This window comes from Gorilla gorilla, chromosome 1, assembly GCF_029281585.2.
Source record: "Gorilla gorilla gorilla isolate KB3781 chromosome 1, NHGRI_mGorGor1-v2.1_pri, whole genome shotgun sequence".
NCBI classification, from domain to species: Eukaryota; Metazoa; Chordata; class Mammalia; order Primates; family Hominidae; genus Gorilla; species Gorilla gorilla.
The window spans coordinates 124,883,470-124,899,947 of record NC_073224.2 but is presented as its reverse complement, the minus strand read 5'-3'; the positions used below and the strand labels follow the sequence as shown (position 1 = coordinate 124,899,947).

The following is a 16,478-nucleotide window of genomic DNA, read 5'->3' as shown; positions in this document are numbered from 1 at the left end:
GCTGTGTCCAGACCCAGGAATGTGGTGTGACGATCACCAATTCCTCCAACCTGGCAGCAGCATTTGCTGCTCCTTTGGCATGGCTGGGGGTGGGGCACGGGCGGGTGAGAAAAAGTGGATACGTTAATTCAAAGGGCTTCCTTAGAAAGCTTCTTTATGGTTGGATGTTTCTAACACGGTTGGACCAAGGAAAGGGAATCAAATCATATCTTCCCCATCCCACCCACACTTTTAGATTCTACATTTCTTCAGACTCTTTAGTGGAAATAACTTGGGCTTTGGAGCCCTGCTCTGTAATCCTGGATTCAAATCCAGCTCTGCTATATGAACTCACCAATAAAATGGGAATGAAATTATCTAGCTAATAGGATTAATTAAAATAATGTATATTAAACGGATGACACTCCAAAGGTGTTCAGAAAGTCCTTTCAGGGCCGAGGCTGTGTTTTACTGTTTCTGAGATTGATGCTCCCAGTGGGATGGTGTCTTGTGCATGTTTGTTGAACGGAAAGGAGCCCCTTCTTTTTCTGAGCCTATTCTGAATAAAGATTTTTACCTTCACCAAAAAACTAGTGCATGAACTACATCTGTTTTCAAAGAAAAGGTTAGGAAGATGATGAGCTTCAGAAAAATATGGTCTTTGTTCATTGTTAACAGTCAGTCGACATGTCAATCGCAGATGTTTAAAAAGAGAACAAGGTTATTTATCACCTGAAAATAGTACTGGGTTGTTCAGCACCAACTAGATACTTCTTGGAAAGTTCAAATTTCGTACACGTCTAGGTCACTAAGAATTTCAGAAGTGGACCAGGAGGCTTTGTAGTGATGAAGCAGAGCTGTTGTTTCTGAAGCATTTAATAAAGAGCATATATGATGGTGTTTTTGCTTTTCCTTTTTCTTTGAGTGAAAGCTTTAAGTGTAGCTTTAGGATAGAGAGGAGTATAATCAATGAGACAGTCTGAGGGTAATAATCCTTGGTCTATCATTAACTAGTTTTGGTAAATAACTTAATCTTCATGATATGTAGTCTCCTCACCTATGAAGCAGGACTAAAGGAATAACCTGCTTTAGAGAATTGTAGGGAATAATAAATACGATTGTAAAGTGATTTGAAAAATTAAGTATTAAATAATATGATGTCAGAAATGGGATTACTCTGACACATAGGGCTTCTTTTATTATAGGATCTCAGTGCATAAAACTATGCCCTCCACCTCTGCTCTGCTGAGGTGCTGCGATTATTAGCTAGCTTTTAGGTAGTCAAGTTGAGTGTTAGTCAAGTTGACTCAAAGGATAGGATTTAGATATTTTGATTTTTAGACAGGTGTTCTTTAGATGCTAAACTAATGCGATAGAAGAGATTTAGAAGCCTGTTTCTTGGTACAAATCTTAAATCTTCTTAGAGTCTACAGTGAAGGCTTCTTGAATCCTCTTAATTTATTATTGTGTTTTGCTAAGGTACCAATTACAGCACACCCTTCTAAACTTTTGAGTGTTCCTGTGTTTGGCTTGTGGCCAATTGTTAATTGAAACATCACGGAGTTTCTAAGGCAAGGAGATGTTAGCAGTATGTCTGATTGTCTAAACAGCTATCCAGGACCATCCTCTTGCTCCTTGTTTTCTTTTGCTTTGCAATGGGAAGTGACTCCCTGATTTTGCTGCCTGCTAGATAATTTCTCAGCTGAATTCTTCTCTTGCTTAAACAAAATCGGAGTAATTTTCTTTCAGATGGTGATGAAATTTAACCTGAAACTATTTTTCCTTTCACTTTCTTATTATTCCTTTTTTTTGGTGTGGTGGAGAGGAGGAGGAGAGTGATTCCTAGTCTCTCTTATTTTTCTGAATGTTTAGATTTAAAAAATATTTACCCATAACTTCTTGGGATCTCTCTGCTCCATTCCCACCCTACTGCCTTTCCTGTAGGCTTCTATGACATAGAGGAGCAACTTTTGGTTCACCTGGATTGTAGTTGCTGACTTCAGGACCTTTAGAGAATGTTTAAATTCAGTGGGATATGCTTGGATGGTTCAGAGCAGCCTTACAATACATTTTAAAAATATCACACCCACAGAAATTCTATTTTGCCCACAAAATTTGCATTGATCTAGTTCCCACTCTGTGTTGCCATTCCTAGTATCCTCCTCCCTACCTCTCCCATTATGGTAGAAAAAAACTCTGTGTCCTGGCTACATCAAAATCTGTTGGGGTGGATCTTGACTCAGCACCCAGGGATTCTGATAAGGTAAGTTTGAGAATCCATATTTTTTCAAGGTTTACAGGTGATTCTGACAAGTAAGTTGGTTGCAACCCACTGATTAAGTACATTTTTTTTTTTACCTTCAGGTGTGTGTATGAGGTCTTTCTAAATTTAAGAAATTTCCATAACAAATGTAACCTTAGTCATTCCAGTGTTTAACGCTTCTGACTCAAGGAATTTTAAAATTGCTAACATAAGAGATATAGAATATAATGTCATTTCTTCTGTTTATCTGGGTGCAATATGTCTGCACTGACCCTTTAGAAGGGCTTCATATATTTAGATGATATAATAAATTCTCCACCTCTCCTTTTCCCTTTTCTTCTGTTATCTCTTTTTCCTTAAATGTCATTCATACATGTTGTTTTTTGACCCTTTATCTATATACGTCTGCAATGATTTTAGAGTAAAAAACTGCAAGGCGTGATTTGAATAAGGATATAAGAAATTTTACATCATTTTCTTTATATTGTGTTCACAGTCCATAGTTACATGCTTCCTTTCTTGATGTCTCAGTTCGAATGCCTAAATTTGAACTATTAATTTTCCTTCCACCCTTTCCTGATTTTCCTGTTTTTGTTTCCCCCCCTTTCTCTGCAAATGACTTGAAACCAAAAGGTCTTCTTTTCTTTCTTTGTCAGCCTACCATATGTGTAGTATTTTGGACAGATCACTGAACTAGGAGCCAGAAGACCAGAATTCTTCTCCAGGTCTGTTATTAATTGGTTTGGTGACCTTGTAGGAGAGCCACTGTTTTGGTCCTCCATTTTCTGATGTTCATTGTTCATGGTCACAGAGCCAATTAGAGTTGAGACTAGAATTCCTTTCTTCTGGTGTCCAGTGCCTCATTCACTGTCCACATTGCTTCCATCTCGTGTACAAATGCGCTTATGTGCACAAAAACTCTTATAACATCCTCAAGTGCTTATTGTTAATGCGTACATGAGGAAGGAATCGTGTATTTTCATTTATGTGTTTATTCTAATGCCCATACCCTACCCCTGTACCTGGCATGATGCCTTGGTATCTAATAGGCACACAATAAATACTTGTTCAGTCGAACAATTATTTTTAGCCATTTTCTTATTTTGGACAACTGTGGTACTCCTAGACATTTTAAAAATAGTATTTGCAAGAGTCATGCTTACCTTACATTTGGGGAAAAACCAAATTTTTCCCTTCCCCAGATGTTTCATTTAAACTTGTAATTTTGAATTTCTTTGTGTGTGGGGTTTCTTTCTTTCTTTTTCTGATCAACTTCTGCAATTTATAAAGGTCACTTTGACTTTGGAATCTCACTTCAAAGGCACTGCCATCCACCCCCTGCCTCTCACTCAAGTTTGCTTCCACTGCTTCCTGTATTACTGTATTACTAGGCCAGCAATTTCTGTTATTTTGTCCAGAATAGCCACACCTTATTGTAATTTCATCATTTTGGGGACTAGTCATTTTTGGAATACTATTTTTAAAATTAGAGTTAACTAAGTTTATATTTATTTTGATAATTTTTTTTTGAGATTTTTTTCATTGAGTTGGATATTGCAAACTTGTACTGGATTGAGAGAATATGTACATTTAGTAAAGTATATTTGCTTTTTTTTTTTTTTTTGAACCAAGAGAGTCCCCTGAACACCCTACTGACAAAAACTAAAGGTGAAATATGATGAATAAATATTTGAGAGAATCACATGGTGTTGAGTTGTCTCTGCCACATGATTTTGATCCTTGAGGGCCAGGTCTGTGCTACACACATTTCTTCTCTGTACTACAGAACTTGTCTGGCATGTGCCCCAAATTCAGAGTCAACTGAGCAGCAGGTCTTAGTCACAGCATCTATGACTCCTGCTTTCCCATCTTTAGAATGTTCTATAGGAGAGGCTGATGGTGAGTTGGAGTGTGTTTCTATGTTCTTTTTTCCTTTGAAGAGATAGGATCAGTTGAAAGCTGACCCCACCCACAGACTTTTTTTGCTATCTCTTTTAATTAATTAAGGAGTGGCTGAAATTTTCCTCTTTGTTGACTTATGCATTGGCGGGAACTTTAAAATTCATCTAGTCTTTCTGTCCATCCCATGCTGGATCTGATGTTTACAACATTCTAGTGAAGAGGTACCATATTTTCTCTCTTCTTGAACATCTCTTGTGGTAGATAGCTCTCCACAGCAGTTTATTCCATCTTTGGCCAGCTCTAATTCTTAGAAAGATCTTCTTATATTCAGCTGTAATCCGTCTCCTCATGACTTGTCCTCATTGACATCTACTCAGAAATTTGTCTCAGAGTCCTGAGACCTGTGCAGGTGATAGGGACCCAAAGAGGTGCTTGTCTGTAGACTTTACTGAGCTGACACCCAGCTCTCCATAGAAGGAGTCAAACCCAGTGAGGAACATGTCTGGGGTGATTGCTCAGGTAAAGCATCTTAGCCCTACTTGTTTCATACCTCCCTGCACAGGTGGGCACTGGTGGGAGAATAACATTTATCAAGCAGTGTTTCCCTAACCTCTCTTATGATAAGAATAGCTCAGGTGTTCTCATGGAGATTCTGATTCAGTGCATCTGGAATGTCATCTGGGAATTTGTGTGTTTAAGAAATAGCCAGGTGATTCTTACATTAGGAAAGTTTTAGAATCACTGCAGAGTGAATCTGGGAAATCAAAGTGTTTGTTTTTGTTTGTTTGTTTTTTGAGAGTATTAGAGACAGGTTGCTTTGGCTAGATCCTGTGGTCATTTTTCCCCCTTGGAAATGCCTCCTACTTGCTGGCCTCACTTAGTACAGAGAAGAAAGCTGCTATGGTATAAGGTTAGTAAAGTTGTTTGTTTTGTCTTAAAAGAAATTTGCGAAATCCAGCATTTTCAGACTTCTGTTTGTGTTGTATGACTTTGTTGTAAGCCTGCTTATTCCTCCATTAGAATGTTACCTGAGATGTTAGAATGCATAGGAGTTCCACAGCCTTTTTGGTGTCCACTAAAGAATTCTGTCCTCAGCCGTTGCAAATGGTGCTTCCTTTGAGGATTTCTGCTTCATTAGCTCATGAACACATATTTGGTGTCAGCAGTTTCCCTCAGATGTGTTAGTGTGGAGAGATATAAAGGTCACTCATTTCTGGCGGTCCTGCTTTTGGGGTTTCTGGGCTGCTGCAGGAAATGAAAATAAAGGAGGAATCTAGGGCCTCTTGAGCAGAACAAAACAATCTTCAAGAAGGGGCACAGGATTGCTCCTCTCACAAAGACACTTGATAATACTGTCCTTGATAGGAAGAAGGAAGTGGCTTCAGATCTGAAAGGATATGCTCATAGGCTTGAGACGGGACAAACTGCATCACTGGTAGTGGTAGGAGGTTTGCTGTAGATCTGTTTTTTCTCCTGTCTCTCTTCTTTGAGGAGAATATTATCTGTATGGCAGAACATACATTGTGGTCTTAAAAAGGAGAGTAAAGCCAAGAAAGGGGGATGATAAAGCCATAGCTTGGAATAAGAAAAGCAAAGGAATTATTGTATTAATTTGTGTATGTAAATACATAGGTTTCCATGTAATTCACTGGTAGGATCACTAGCCCTTGGCACTAACATTTGCTATCTTTGTAGCTCTGCTGTCTTAGTGGTGTGTTGGGGGAGCATTGTGGTGTGTTGTCACACTTAATTTGTGTGCTTCCCTTGGCATCATGTGGTAGCAAGTACAGGGTATTCTACTCTTCTAGATGTGTGGGAATCATTGACCAAGTAGAAAATATGGTCCTGCTCCCAAGGAGCTGACATCATCATGGAGACAAGACAGATAAGCACACAATTAGGAATATGAAATACAGTTATTTCATCATTTATCTATGCTCTCTGAAAGCAGTTTCCTGCAGTCAGGGTGACTCGGAGCTATAGGGTCTTGGGAGTAAACTTCAGGTCTTAATACCACCAGGGAAAGGCGACTTCCAGCTCACCCTTGCTGGGCTTCTCTGCTGTCGTGAGCTGTCTGCCATTTTCCTCTTTCTATGTTGTAATTTAGAAGTATTAGAACTTGGCTTGGGGAAAAGACAAAAACCCCTTTGTCTGGTGAGGGTGTAAATATAAATTTGGCACATGTTGTGGTGTCTATTATGTCTGTTAGTGGGTTTGCGGCAAGAGAGAGTGCTGTGTTCTTAGTCCCGGATGCCAAGCCTGAACTAGGACAAGTTATGGTGGAAATATCTTCCTTGGAAGATGCAGTTCTCAGTGGCAGTGGCTGAAGGAACTTCTCGTCACAGCCAGGCAGTGACTGAAGTGTGGTGTGGACACACCCAGAGTTGCTGCCTCAGGTGGCATTGATTAATCATACTAATATCTCCCTCACCCTTTTGTACTTGTCTTGGCAAAACCCTGTTCTACTAGCTGCCCAATAGTTTGGCCTTTACTAGGTATGACTGAACAAGCTCTTGGGGGTTCACCTTAGTGTCCCTTGCCCCTCTCGCATTTCCAGCCAGCTACGTCGCTCCAGCCATGGTACCCCGGGTCCTCTGGCCAGGCAGTGAGGGGCCGGGTTTTTCTTCCCATTGGACTGAAGCACCTTTCCCTGGAGGCTTGCCTAGGGCAGTTTCTGGTCTCCGAGTCAGTTCCTTCTGCAGGATACTGGCAGCTGGCAGAACTCTGGGTTATTTGAATACATCAGCCAAACATCTTGCCAAGATGGACTCATTGTTGCATAAAGACAGGTTGGATCTATGGGTGTTGCAGAACCTGTTTCTGGGTTAAGAGTAGTTCTCTCACCCTTATGTATGTTTATTCATATGATGAATGTATGTGTGTATTTTGTGAAGTAAGGAAAACATGATGATAATATTGTGGTTGGAGTTAGATACCGTATCCTAAATATGTTGTCTTTTTAACAAATAGCATTCCTTTAAAATACAGTTGTGCTTGATGAATAAGGTGTTGTACAAGAAGCTGTGGTTACATTCTAAAATAAACTGCCTTGTTCTGAGGCAGGCACGTTTTAAAATTGTTGTTTGCTTCTTTTTCATCTCTTTTTATTTTCATCTTTTTTTTTGTGAGAAGATTCTGGAAGTTTTTAAGCCTCAAATATTTTCAATAATCTATTTTAACTGGTACCTAGCAGGGAGAGGTTGTTCTATTGGTATACCTAACCAACATTCAAATAAGAATAATTGAATACTGTTTACTCACTAATCTATTCTGTTGAGTTTCTAAGTATGAATGATCACAAAACTAGATAGTGCTGATATATTAACTTCTCTAAATGGTAAATGTGGTAAGTAGCAAAGACATTTTTGTTTAATTCTCTCCTTACACATGCTTTGGTTCAGACGCTGTCAAGACACATTGAAGTTTGAGGACATGTGTATTTCGATTATTTTATTATATTTTTATTTGCTGTGAATATGGCTTTATTTGCTAGATCTTCTTTAGTTAGAAACATTAAGGGCATTTACTTTATTACAACATTTAAAGTGCATTCTAATCTTCATGAGGAATTTTAGGTAAAAGACCGTATCCTGAGAATCATGCAAGTCTTTGGCATTATGTTACTATTTAAAGTAAGTAATATGTAGTGGCTTCTCTGATATATTCTTTCTAAGAGAGTTAAGGAAAATAGTTGTAACTAAAAACAAACATTGAAACAGTTTGAGGTAGGTTAACGTAGCAACAGAATTATTCGTTATGTTTACAGATAATTAACTCATATTTATACTTTGCTGATTTGCTCTGGCACCTTTACAAGATTTTTTTATTTTTGTAATATAAAAAGTAATTATGTTTGAAAAAGTAGTTAAGGGTGTTTGAAGAATCTAGAAAAGCATAAATAAAATGTCCACAATCATGCTGCCGTTAATTTTTTGGTATACGTCTTTGGTTTTTTTACCCTTAGATTTAGAAAAGCTGTTGATTTATTTATATATATATATATATTTTTAGTTTATGAACAGATCTACATATATATATATGCACACACACATAATATACTATTGTCAACACTAGGTTTTATTTTTAAAAATCTTTACCATTTGATAAGTGGTAAATATTACTTAATCTTAATTTGCCTCTCTCATTACAGTGATATTGAATGTTTTTTCATATCATCTGTGGCGTTCGTATTGCCTTTTTTTCTACTTATTTTGGTAAATTGTGTCTTTTACTCATTTAATTATTTCCTTACTGGTTTGAAAAAGCTCTTTAAATATTAAGGGTGTTAGTCTTTTGTCTTAAATATGTCACAATATGTATGGAAATAATTAGCAGTATATAACATAACATCAAATTGCTACCGATGTTGATATAAAAATTGTTCATTTCATAGGTTAATTTTTTTTAATCCTTTGGTTTCTAATGATATTGGTTAATTCATTTGTTAACTGCTATTTTCTGTAGCTACTTGAAAGTTCTTATCTGACTGTGTCGTAAATCAGCATGCTTTCAGCTGTATATGTCTAGGAAATTGACATTTACTTTAATACTTAATTAAAAAATATGTTGGAGAAAAGCAGTGTATTCTGGAGTCAAATACATGATTTTGGGTGGGTGACGTAATCGGCTACTGTCCTCCTTTTCTAGATAGCCAAGATTTTTGAAGCATTTAACATCCCTGAAAGGCAGGACTAATGCTATGTCTACCATGCACTGCCAATTCTGACACTTTGACCTAATGGATAAATGCCAGTACAGTGGGTCTAGCCAGTTAGCTTGGTCAGAGAACAAGATGACTAAGATTCTCTCCCCCTTTCCTCACCAAATTGATTAGTTGTAGGACAGAACTGACTGAAGCAACCTGTTGTTTTGGCAACCCATGGACACCACCTGTTTCTTCCATTCCTCCATCCAGCCTCCCACTGCCCTAGTGCAGTGCTGTGTGCACAGTGGGTAGGAGATCAGTGTTGTTGCTAAAGAATGTAGCAATAAAGAAGAGTAGATTGCTTTTTTTTCCAAGCTTTTGTGTTTTTAAGGCACCCCGCTGGTTTTGACATTCGTTGCTCCAGCTGAACTGCTCTATGCTGAAGCCCTGCAGGTCTCAAGTGTTTGGTTCAGAGTAATTTCAGGCCATATGAATGCTTTCTTAAGTATCATTGGAATTTACTGGGCTGGCTGTCTGCCAGCTATTACCATATTTAGCATGAAGAGACCTGGGGAATGAGGACATTTCTGATCAACCAAGGAAGGAAACCTATTTGAAGGATTACAATATTTTCTTTCTTTTTTTTTTTAATGGTGTAGTTCAGAAAACGCCAGTTAGACTGAGACTCAAATTTGTGTCCACTGGTCTTTGTTTCTGTGCCCCATCCCAAAATTAATTTATGAATAGGAAAAGAGATTTGATAGTGAAGTTCTTTCTCACTCTGAAGTCTAATACTGTTTCTGGGAGGAAGTAAGAGAATTATTATGCCCACACTGTGCACTGAGAGGCTTAACCAGCAGGTGAAGCTGTTGATTAAAAACATAGGTTGATGAGTATTCTCATTTTTCTCCTTTGAAGCTTTCAGAAATTTTCTGCTTTGTCCTGGTCTAAATTTATTTTGTCCCAGCCCTTGTCTCCACCCTACATTTCAAACCAGTAGCCTTCCCTCTATGGCTCAACATTTCTCTGCCTCAGTGTTTTCCATTTTAAAGATGAAGATATTGTTTGGAAGGACCAGTAAATACAATTAATATAAAAATTACTTCTGTAGAATCAAACAACCTCCAACATTTCTGTTGGAAATTTATAGTTTATAGAGTATTCTTACACAATGGTCTCCTTTAATCCTCACAAACTTGGTGGAAATGGAGCCTCACAGGGGTTAGGTGACTTGTATACATTGTTTACCCCTACATAATAAGTGACAGAGCTGGTACTTAAACTTGTGGCTTGATTTTTCTTTGTTTTTGAGTTGGAGTTTTGCTCTTGTTGCCCAGGCTGGAGTGCAATGGCGCAATCTCGGCTCACCGCAACCTCCACCTCCTGGGTTCAAGTGATTCTCCTGCTTCAGCCTCCCGAGTAGCTGGAATTACAGGCATGCACCACAACGCCTGGCTAATTTTTTGTAGTTTTAGTAGAGACGGGGTTTCTCTATGTTGGTCAGGCTGGTCTTGTACTCCTGACCTCAGGTGATCTGCCCGCCTCAGCCTCCCAAAGTGCTGGGATTACAGGCGTGAGCCACCGTACCTGGTCCTTGCAGCTTGATTTTTTAAACATCAGATTTTTTTTTCTTTTTTGATTTTTATTATTATGTGTCTGTCATTCTGCTAGGGGCTTTGCAAATATTGCTTTATTTAATTCATATGGCTATCCTTTGGAGTAGACAATATTTTTCTACATTATAGGTAAGGAATTTGGAACTTAGGTTCACAGCTTTGGATGTTGGCCTATGGTTAGTGAGGGGTGTAGCCAGGATTCAAACCCCTGTCTGGCTCTAGGGCCGCTGCAATAAATCATGGTGTTTTATATACATTCATACACTTAACACTTTGCAACAACCCTAAAAGACAGGGGTAGGTATTTAGGGAAACTGGGGCTTCTAACTTGCACAGGATAATGCAATTAGTAAGTGGCTTAGTCGAGATTCAGAGCTAGATCTGTCTCCATAACCCTCACTCATTCCAGGATACTGCAGATGCCTATTTTTATGATATGTATAAGTAAAAATTAATTTAAAAAACTACCTTCTTTGAAGGGTCAGCCAGTTAGAACTCTTTTGTATCTTCTGAATAAGAAGTGGATGGACATTAGCTGACCAATACATTGATGGCTTTTAACCTTCTATCAGTTGATTTCCATTACCAGGACAAGCAAATATAATTTGGAGGGAAAAGAGGGGAGTTTCCATTAAGGATGAATCTTTAAGCCGAAAAGGGCCACAGTGATGAACTCTTCAGAGGACTGCTCTCAGGAGCAATGGCCCTTCTCCTCTGGGCTCTGCTTGGGGCATTCCTGTTTGTATTTATGGAGACATCTTTTTGAAAGGCAGATGCCAGCTTTGGTGGGGAGAAGGTTGGAAAACATACAAGCGTTGCTCTAAATTTACTAGCCCCGTGTCTTTGGGCTAGTTTCTGAAGCATGGTGTGCCTCAATTTTATTATTTTAAAAATAAAGATAGTAGCAGTATATTTTGGAGTTGTTATGAAGATAATATCAGTTAATAAATGTTAGATTCATTGGACAGTACCAGGCACATAGTTAAAGTGCAGTAAATAGTAGTTATTGTTGGTATTGGTGTTATTTTATGCTGCAGTACAGACTGGCTTCTTGGTGCATTCACTTTTCTTTAATCAGAAGTGGATGAGTGATTGGAAACCTTCATGAGGAAATAGGAACATCATCTTTGCAGCCTGTGGATTGTTCACTGGTTTCCTGTGATCTAATAATTATTTAAGGGTTTCGTATTTGAGTCTCTTCCCTTAATGAGGTACACTTTCAGTTTGGGGAGATTTTATCTATAGGCATACCTTATTTTATTGTGTGTTCCCTTTTATTGTGCTTCACAGATTTTGTTTTATTTTTTACAAATTGAAAGTTTGTGGCAACCCTATGTCGAGCAAATGTATCAGCACCATTTTTTCCAATAGCATATACTCACTATATGTCCCTGTGTCAGTATTTTTTAGCAATAAAGTATTTTTAAACTCAGGTATATGCATTATGCTTTAGACATAATGCTGTTGCATGCTTAATGGACTAGAGTATACTGTAAACATAACTTTTGTATGCACTGGGGAACCAAAAAATTTCTGTCTTGCTTCATTGTACCGTTTGCTTTATTGCGGTGATCTGGAGCTGAAGCCACAATATCACAAAGGTATGCTTGTATTATGCAAATTGCATTGATAGATGTTAAATCATTTTCCCATTTTTTATTAACCACACATTTGTGATTGGATGTTATGTTTAGTAAAGATATTGTGATTTTCTGAGGTACAGCTTTGAGAACAGTATCAGGTCTAACACTCTTGTTTCCAAATTTCCTATGATATGACAAACATAATCACATGCCATCCAGTGTCACCATGCAGAGTACTAATGTGAAGCCAAAATACTTGGTGTTTTAATTAGCCTTAAAGCAGTTAATGAACTATCTCTGTTAGACATTTTGAAATAATAAAAATATCCCATTGTCTTTTATTACAACCTCAGGGGCTCCTGGAGATTTTGGGATCTTGTGTGGGGAACCACCCATCTAATCCATCCTTGTTTTAAAGAGAGAAAACCAAAGAAGCAAAGTGACTGGCCCAAGTACCTAGAGCTGGGTCAGGGTTGGGGCCAGAATCCAATCTCTTGACTTTTAGTCAAGTGATTTTTCCACTATGCTCAGTACTCAAATTATGTATCAATATGTCGGCCCTTGTTTTTTGAGGTCTGAAAAGGGTTAGTGCCAGTCAACAACAGTAGAGGAGTAGAAAGGGTGTTGGGAGGGGAGAGGTGTGGCTATATTTAAAATTTCAATGACAGCAGTGAAAATAATTTGCCTGTGAACCTCTGCCTGTCCCTTTGGACTTCTTTGTAGTAGTTGAGACAACCCGGCAGGTCTGGTGTCATTAGTGATTCAGAATTGGATTAGCCTGGACTGGTGGAGTTACTTTCTCAGAAAAGGGCTTTATATTTTAACATTTGTTTCCCTTGACAGTTTGCTTCTTCTCAAGTTTTGGCAGCCTTGAACAAGTGGTTGTCAGGTTTTTATTTTGTTTTGTTTTAAGAAAAAATTCCAAATTTTATTTTGCCGATTTAGTAAGTTATCCTCTACCTGCCACTCCCTTCTGCTCCCTCTATAATTATTTCTAAGACTTTATTTTTCCATTGTGGGAACATTATGGAAGGTTTTCTTTTACAGTCTGAGATATTTATAATTATGTGTAAGCACACAGTTTATAGAATATGTAAATGGTCCATATGTTAACTTAAATACCCTTAAAATATTTTCCAGTAATTTAAATCTTTCCATAAAAGTAGCTGAAGCTGCTTACAATAAAAGAGAAGTATACACGAAGGATAGCAGAATTTGGATGTAGTTAATATAGATAAATATGAATGTCACTTTGGAGGAACTGGAAGTATTTGCATGAATACTGATCAAGTCATGCCTCCTTGTTAATAGAGTGAACAAAACAGACGAATGTTTCTGTTTTCGTGAAGTTTATGTGACTATCAGTAGCTTCCATATTCTGAGGGTTTATTATGTGACAGATGCTTGGGGACAAAATACTTTACTTGTTTCCTTTAGTCTTTAAAATAGATGTTAGGATTCTTGTTTACAGAAAAGTTAAGGAATGTTCATCCAGATCACCTAGCCAGTCAGTGGTAAAGAACAGTCACTGGAACCCCTCTTTCCTGATCCAAAGCCAACATACTTAACCATAATAAATAATGCCATTGTCTGGTGGAATCCTGTAGTCCCTTAGATAGTGTAATTTTGTATTTAATGTAAACATTTTGTGCACTAAACTGACTTACATTTTACTTTTTAAAACAATATCTTAATTCTGAATGAACATTTGCATAATAGGAGAATGATCTAAATTGCAAACTTCCATTTTGAAAAGTTGTAGTTCTTTTAAATCTTTTTGTAACTGGGAAGAAGAATGGAATTATGTTTGTTGTAATCCAAGGAAAGTTGGTTAGCATTCTTTCCTGTTACTTTTTGATCCCAAAAGAAATTCTTTAGTAGATTAAGACCAGGAATGAATGTGTGGATTTTTAAAAAAAAAAAATTGAGAGAGATTGTAACTAGCAATTCAGAGCCAGATTTATGTTCAGAAATGTTTGATGCCAGCTGTTTTAGTTACAAATAGCTTTTTCTTGACTGTACAGTTGTGTTCTTATGGTACCATTCTGAAAGTGATGTAAGAGACCATGTAAAATGATTGGAATGCCTCAGCATCTGAACAATGGACATAGCCAATTATTAAAATTACCCAGTACTAACCTGTCTTGGCTTAGGAACTATGGAATTAACTGTGGGTAGCATTTCTACCCATATCATTACAGAACAAGCATAAAGACAAGCTTGTTTTTTTCCTTTTCTGTGGATTTGTTTTTTCTTATTACCATATCTTTTGTTACTGAAAACTGGTGGTCATCTGTACTAATAGATAAGAGAAGTGTGTTTGACACCAATACCTAATCTTAGATTATCCCTGCTATTTTAAAACACAGCCCTTCACCTGCATGCTCAGACATGTGGGTTCTTTCAAACATAATGGACTTCCTCCTTAGGTTTTAGTTGTGTTAGTCAATAGTTGAATGTTGAAGGAGAGGATGCCAAGGGATATTAAAGAAGGTAAAAGAGATAAGTGACAGCAAACATTATTTATTTTTAATTATCTCTCAGAATGACTTTTAGATACCCTTCCCTACTACATTTTGATTTTTGCTTTAGCATAGCTGGTGAGTTTTGGAATCAGAGAGACTGGGCTCTGATTTGTACTAGCTAAGAATATTAGACAAGCCACTTAACTTCTTTAAGTCTCAGTACCTGTATTTATATAATGGGAATAATAGTAATATCTAACTTGCAGGATTGTTTGTAAAGATTGAAAGCAACATATTTAATTGTGCTTGTGTGATTCTGGGCACAGAATAGGCACCCGAGTGTAGGGGCCCCTGAACTTTAAAGTTCATTACTTTCATGGTAATTCCTCCTTTGGAATATATAGTCTGGGAACATTTGTCTCTAGACCTTGTTTCAGTTTCTTTTAATGACTCCCTTTAGGCTCTGCTTCATGGCCAACGCAAGATTATGGATCACCTAAAGAGTAGACTAAAAGTACTATTGTCTAGTAACTTCAAGTTTGTAGGTTAACTCACTGTGAATCAAAAGCTTTTAAAAATCTTTTGCGTGGTCATAGTTTGTAGTGTCTTGTACCTCTCATCTCAGAAGCAATTGATTCATAGAAAAAATTATTTAGGATTTCAGATTAAAGATGAAGAACTCTTTCAATAAGAAGGAACTGATTTGGTTGGATTATTTGTTTCTATCTTTCACCCCTGAGTTTTCATGGAAATCAGGCTTAAAATGTTAGAAGCAGTTGGTTTTCAGCATTGGGAAAGCTTATCTGATCAGGCATGTGAAGTGGCCTATGTCGGATTTCTGAGCTAGGAAAGGCTAGGGGAGGTTGAGGAGATTATTGTACTTGTAATTCCTGAGCATGGTTGAGACACAAGGAGAGGATTGTGGAAATTGTTTTTAAAAAATTTTTGAAGTTAATGCATTCTTGGGTGGATTTGCAAAACAGAACAAAACAAAAAGTTGTTGAAGTTAGTTACGCACGTCTAACAACGTATACTTACCACCCCCATTTGGGCTGGAGGAATGGATCTAATAATAATATAGGTGTTTGTGATCTAATTTGAATCATGTAATCATTTATCATTTCTGGGTTAGATGGTAAGGATTTTCTGTTTCACAGATTTTTAGACTGGGAATTGTGCTATTATAAAATAATATTTTACATTAAATAATGCTTTCTAGGTTGTAATCACCTTAATAGACATGATTTATTTGAGCCACAAATGAACTCTGGTAAGAATGGAGGGCTGGTTACATTATTTTAGTTTTACAGATGAAAATAATCAGTCTCAAATAGCTTAAGGGAATTCCTTTAGACCATATGGTTAGTATATGGAAAAGCCAGAGCTAGAACCCAGGTTCTGATTTCCAGAGCAGTTCTTATTTCATGATACCGCATAATTTTATAATGTCCCTAAATCCGAATTTCATTTCTCATGATGTGAAAGGATTCTCTTTATTTCTGTTTGGTTAGCTGCATCAGAGCATGACAGAAATGGAGCAGAATTTGAGTATTCTTTCCCCAGATGGGTCAGTTAGCTTTTCTTAAAGCTATTCTGTGCTTACATTGTTAATCAGTTGTCCCTGGTTCCTAGACAGGATGTTGATCCTTGTGAAATAGGCAGGAATATGTGTCTGACTCAGCTTAACTCATCACAACTTTCATATGTCCTGCTAGTGGGTCTATAATGTCACCCTCGTTTACAGGCGTTTTTAATTTTCTGATGTCTATTTCTTAGTATTTTTCCTCAGCCATTTTTAATGTCTCAAGCCATAGTTCTTCCTGAGTGGCCTGAAGTGATTTTGCTGCTCTTTAAAGCTTCCTTAAGGTTTTTCAAGAGCGTACAACATAGGCTGCTTCTAAGTGTATTTTTATTTCCTAGCTCTTAGCATTTGTCACCTTATCATTATAACTTTAAATTTAAACGGAATACAAATTGTGTACACAGATGGGTGTGTCACTATTGCACTGTCACTTATGTAAGTGC

The 16,478-nt window shown here is 37.4% G+C and overlaps 1 protein-coding gene across 3 annotated transcripts in view; it reads left to right on the top strand.

The window, feature by feature from the left end:
- The window catches only part of LOC101149786 (notch receptor 2), a 160,939-nt gene that overhangs the window by 4,071 nt on the left and 140,390 nt on the right, over positions 1-16,478 (top strand). The gene's annotated exons all lie outside the window — the stretch shown is intronic.